The sequence below is a fragment of the Aplysia californica genome, unplaced genomic scaffold, assembly GCF_000002075.1.
Source record: "Aplysia californica isolate F4 #8 unplaced genomic scaffold, AplCal3.0 scaffold00690, whole genome shotgun sequence".
Classification (NCBI taxonomy): domain Eukaryota; kingdom Metazoa; phylum Mollusca; class Gastropoda; order Aplysiida; family Aplysiidae; genus Aplysia; species Aplysia californica.
The window spans coordinates 18,964-25,137 of record NW_004797960.1 but is presented as its reverse complement, the minus strand read 5'-3'; the positions used below and the strand labels follow the sequence as shown (position 1 = coordinate 25,137).

At 43.7% G+C, this 6,174-nt stretch overlaps 1 protein-coding gene across 1 annotated transcript in view; it reads right to left on the bottom strand.

Moving 5' to 3' along the window:
* Window positions 1–5,451, bottom strand: part of LOC101858969 (long-chain-fatty-acid--CoA ligase 4) — a gene marked incomplete in the record, with an annotated part of 33,626 nt that extends 28,175 nt beyond the window's left edge. The window contains 1 exon segment of the mRNA XM_035972425.1: window positions 5,180–5,451.
* Window positions 5,452–6,174: the final 723 nt, after the last annotated feature.

The window sequence follows — 6,174 nt, the reverse complement described above, 5'->3', positions numbered from 1 at the left end:
CATACACACACATATACACATCACACACATACACACACACACCACACACATACACACACCACACACATACAAACACACACACCACACACAGACACACACACACACACACACACATACATACAAACCACACACATACACACACACCACATACACACACACCACACACACACACACCACACACATACACACACATACACACACACATACACCACATACATACACACACACGCATACACACACACCACACACACATACACACACACACACCACGCACACACACATACATACATAAACACACACCCACACACAGTCTTGGCCAGTCAGCTGTGTCCGTGACTCACTACTGCTGCCGTTTACTAAACACTTGACCTCTGTTGACCCCACTGATAAAAAAGTCAAGGCTGTCCTTGAGCTGACCCAGAGGCCACCTTTAGTCCGTCACACATGACTGCCCCCCCCCCCCCCCCACCCCACCCCCACACACAGCCTCACGGTATAGAATATACACTCTCTGCCTGTTCCGCGGGCCCACTACAGAATACTTGCCAGTTAGATTGTGCTGGGAAATTTTGCCTTGAACTTTGAACTCTACATATCCCTCTATGCAATGGGAAGACGGAGAAGAAAAAAATACTTAACAAAGCAATGGGGGGATTAACATCCGAGCTGGAAATACAGTATGACAACAGCAACAACACACACCTAAAAAAACAAGGACAATACAGTACAACAACAACTACAACAAAGCGACGGACATTCCGTCCAGCGTAACTCCACCCACAAGTGGACCGGCTGTTCTACTGTACACAATGACAACCCACAGTTCACTGTTCACCATTACATTGACTATTTACACAACTCTCTTGCTCTAAACATGAACGATTCATGGGTGCCATAGACAATACAATAGAGTTTGTCATCATGGTGAAATCAGATGCTCATCAAAAAGTAATTAAATTGAAGAAACCAACATTGTTTCCATCTCTTCGGCAATGTTTACCGATGACAGAGTGGCAGACTGACAGTGACAGAGTGAGAGTGACAGTAACAGAGTGACAGTGACAGATTGACAGTGACAGGCTGACAGAGTGACAGTGACAGGCTGACAGTGACAGACTGACAGAGTCAGACTGACATAGTGACAGACAGTGACAGAGTGACAGACTGACAGTGACAGAGTGACAGAGTGTGGCGCACAACTGAAACAGCCAGCCAGTATCTCAGTCTTTGCTGGCACTAGCATAGAAATATCACCCGTGTGGTTCTCGGGGCCCTGTCCAAGAGATAGGGGAGCAAAGAATAGGACCACTGTATCCGTACCGCGCATGTCATAGAAGGCGACTAAGGTCGGTTGGGAAAAGGGTTAGCAGCCCTTTCCCGTAAAACAAAAAGTAGCTATAAAAACATCAACAGTAAAAACAACACGACCGCCAGTTCTGCAAGATGGAGGACCTTCACCACCGAGGAGAGGAGAGAGCATGGAGTGTAGAATGACGCAGGGTGGTGAAAGCCGAAAGGAAGCCACAAAGCCGAGAAACCTCCTGTCGACCAGAAGAACCACCAGACTTGGCACCTGGAATGTTCATACAATGTACAAGACAGGGAAGGCACTGCAGGCTGCAAGAGAGATGGAGGCCTACCAACTGGACATATTGGGTCTCTGTGAGACGAGATGGACGAAAGTAGGGGAGTGCCAACTTGCTTCAGGGGAAACAGTTCTCGATTCTGGACATCTGGAGGAAAACTCGCCGCATACAGAAGGAGTAGGTATTCTGTTATCAACACAAGCCAAGCGGGCTTTGATAGGATGGAAAGCAAAGGGCCCGCAACTAATGAAAAAGTGGGAACATCATGGAAACAGATAGAAAAGGATGCTCATGACAGGCTTTGCTGGAGTAATGCTGTCGATGGCCTGTGCTCCACTGGGAGTTAAAAAGGGAAAGAGAGAGAGACAGTGCACGTAGAAAAACCACCGTCCCTCATCACAATGTGACAATCTGTGAGAAACAAACAAAACAGAACCTTGCCCACAGTACAAGTCTTCCCTCCCACGTGTAGCGACCACAGTACAAGTCTTCCCTCCCACATGCAGCGACTGCCCACAGTACAAGTCTTCCCTCCCACATGCAGCGACTGCCCACAGTACAAGTCTTCCCTCCCACATGCAGCGACTGCCCACAGTACAAGTCTACCCTCCCACATGCAGCGACTGCCCACAGTACAAGTCTTCCCTCCCACATGCAGCGACTGCTCACAGTACAAGTCTTCCCTCCCACGTGTTACGACAGCCCACAGTACAAGTCTTCCCTCCCACGTGTAGCGACTGCCACATCCCGTGGCAAATGAACACAGGTCTAATACCCAAGATCATAACTCACATGCACACATAAAAAACAACACACAGCAGAAGCGAATAATTCCCACATACAATGACAATGTAAATAACACACAGCACAAGTGAAGCACGTGGAACTTTTCCCTGCTACCTCTCTACAGAACAACAACCCTTCTGACTTGAGCACAGAGAGATACACCAGGCAGGCCACACTCCAGCTCACAGTATTAGCCACACAACACACAGCAGACGGTGTGTGTGAACAGAACTATGACAGGTTATTAATGCTGAACATTCTATTATGAAGCTACCAAGTGAAAGCTGACCAAAAGTCAGAGACAAGAGATCAAAGTCCACTTGTGGTCTCTTGCCAGAAACAGAGATTTCAAGTTCCTTCCAGCAACTATCAAGTGTCTCTCTAGTTCTCATTCTAGAAATAGGCCATGGATCTCAGGAAGGTTCACTTCAAGTTGGACTTGTCATGTATAATATAATACTTGAAAAGTAGACCGAAAACTTTTATAATAATAAAAAGGCTGTGCGCATGTTTAAACTTACTATAAACTTAAAACTTTCACTACCCCACGTCGTACACAGTGTAGGCTATGGCAATTTTAGAGTCCAAACACCTTATTTAAGGTTGTAGAACACAAGATATGTTGGCTCAACAGGCCACGCTCTACCCCTGAATTCCCTCCCCCCCCCCCCAAACCCCAATTTAAAAAACAAAGCGCAAAATAAATAAGCAATTAAACTTTAACTTTGAAGTCTAGCTTCAAATAAAAACCATCAACCATTTCACAAACTAATAATTTGTGCCAGAAAAAAAGTAAAGTCAAAATTAATCATGTCACTACAGTACTATAAATAAAAATTATGAACAATAATCTGAAAAGTACTTCAATACCTGAGCATGATTAAATGAGAATGAAATCAAGTGTAAAATTGAAGATTAGCAGAGACCACCCGCGGGAATACTTTTTTTGGCACTAAAAACTGTCGCAAACTAGGCCTATCTAGATCTTCTATCTCTATTATTACTTTACAATGTTGCTAAATTAACAAATAAAAATATCTAGAACTAGTCTTAGAAACTAAATCTAGATTTGCAGTCTTTACTACTATATATAATATATATATATATATATAGGCCTAGGACCAGTGCGGTTAAAAATTCATGGCACAACTTAATTGTCAAATAATCTCCTAAACTATCTAACAACACACAAGACTATCCATCCAACTTTTGCACAATGACTGACAGCTTCGGACTTAACGAGCTCGGATTCAACGAGAACTCGGATTCAACGAGATGAGATAGATTCCCCGTTTTTTTCCTTCTTTAAAATCAATAAAAATAAACCGGATTCAACGAGCACTTAAATCAGCGAGCTCGGATTCAACGAGGTCGCTTCCAGGGTGAACCGACCCTGCAGATGTGGCTTCGCTCATTTTTCTCCAAGAACCAACTTTATCTATTCCCGGAAACCCTCCATTGCAACTGCATCGTGAACCATTTTTCATTTAGTCGGTTGCATGCCACCAATCAGCGGCCTTTTTTCTCATACCAACACATGCGTTGCTGACTCTCGCACGAGTCTACTCTGGCGTGTGTCGGGGTCGGATGGGCAGCCTGCACATGTGTGACTGTGTGGGTGTGCGTCGGGGAGCAGGGGGGTGGGGGGCCTCTCGTGGTCCGGGCGTTGAACATCACTACAAACGCGTCACAGTCTTTTTTTCCCCTCGACAACTGATCATTACATTGTATTACAATGATTTAAGCTAGTCTTGACGTAGATCTTCGTAATGAATTGTGCGCTGGTCTACGGAATCAAAAGTTGCCGTTTATGGGCTCTACACAGGAACACAACTTTTTGGCAAACAATCGAGATGGCACAGGAGTGAATTTGAACGAATCAGTCTTTTTTTTTTACACAGCTCATAATATGCAATCATTTCAGTTTCAGGCACTATTTGTAACTTCTCATTATATGATTACTTGCTGAGTGCCTGTAATTATCTACACAGAACCTTGTGTTTGCTATAAAAAACCAACACTCGGATTCAACGAGATTTTAGGTCAGGCCCGGCGACCTCGTTGAATCTGAGTTCCACTGTATATCAATAATCAATTTGTCTCAACAGATCACACAATATTTTTGTTAAAAACCCATTCACTATTTTATATTCTAGAGCTCTAGAAAATTTCATACTTTATGAAAAAATGACAGGGGGCATTTTCTTCAGATTTTCAAAGGTATAGCTGGGACAACAGCAGGCTGTACTAGAATCTAGATCTAGTAATTCGCACAGGGTGTGTGTGAATAATGGAATTGTATGAGAATATTATGAAAATATATTATTCTCACAGGATGTGTGAATATTATTAAATTTTATTCGCACAGGGCGTGTGAATACTGTGTGAATACTAGATCTAGATCTATATTTTATTCGCATAGATAGGCTGTGTGAATACTATGAAATTATATTGGCACATGGAGTGGGAATAATTAATATACAAAATATTATTGGCACAGGGCGTTTCAAAAGAAGGATTCTAGGCCTGATGTATGTGAGCATTGTCGTTGGAAATGATCTTTGTCCTGTTGACTTGCCTTGGCCTTGAGAGACTTCCTCCCAAAAGCCGACAGCTAGCCTAGGCTAGATTCCAAAGTCCAAAGCCAAGACTAGGACAGCAATTAGTATAGAGGCCACACGTAATAGATCTCTAATATCTAAAATAAAAGCATCAGGAGGATAGCATGCAATAGGCCTAGGCTACAGGCCTAGAAAAGAACCTCTACAGTAGCCTACTGTCTAGAATCTAAACGCATTTACTTTTACCTGGACATTAGCAGAAGTCGATTAGCGGTTTCAAACTAGCCTAACACCACACAAAATGCAAAAGTCCTTGGTCCCGCACACAGTAACACACTGGAAGCACACACAAACAAGTATGTTTCTTCCTTTTTCCCCCCTAGGCTATGCTCTCGACTCCCCCTGCACAACGCCTCCTTCACAGTTGTATCAATCGAAGCTCTCCTCTTTCCTCTCTCCTCTCTAGAGGCAGTGCGTGCCAGTGCGTGGTGCGGCCCGAGGACACACAGCCAATCATTATCGGTTACTTCATGCTTCATAGGCTAGGCCAAGGCCAAGGAATATAAATAGCACTAGAGCTTTTGGCTGTGACGTCACCCATGTAGAGCGGCGAGCACGCTCAGCTCTGGGTGCCGCCATCTTGGAGGGATTAGAAACAGCGCTCTTCTTACGCTACGCGTCCCTCGCACAGCTATAGTCTCTATCTAATCTAGATATAGCCTATATATAAAAGTGGACTTACAAAGCTTTGTGCTCAAACTCCTACCTTATTACCTAAGCCACACCTTTGAAACTTTGCAAGCGTCCACAGCATCCATGTGGCTAAGACCTAACTTTAAAATTTAAAAAATCCACGCAAACTGTTTTCCACGAATTTTCCAAAATGCTTTTTTCGTCCATACAGAATCTTTGGAAAGTCCGTCTTCTAAGACGCCACTGTAAACAAGTGAGGTTTCCGTTCACTATCCGTGCGCCAGTACTGATTCCACACCTTTGAAATTCTGGAGTGTACAACCACGATAGCGGAATAGAGAATCAATCTATACATGCTAATTATTTTTTTTTATTATTATATTTGGCAACTTGGAAACACGAGTGTCACTTTCCTCTCAAGATGTATTGCTCTAGTCCAGTAGAGTGTAAATATAGTAGGCCAATGACTTTCAGTTGATGTTAGGGGACTGACAGTGGCGGTTCGTGGTTTATAGAACTGACCGGCCGTCATTCACATCGACTCTTTC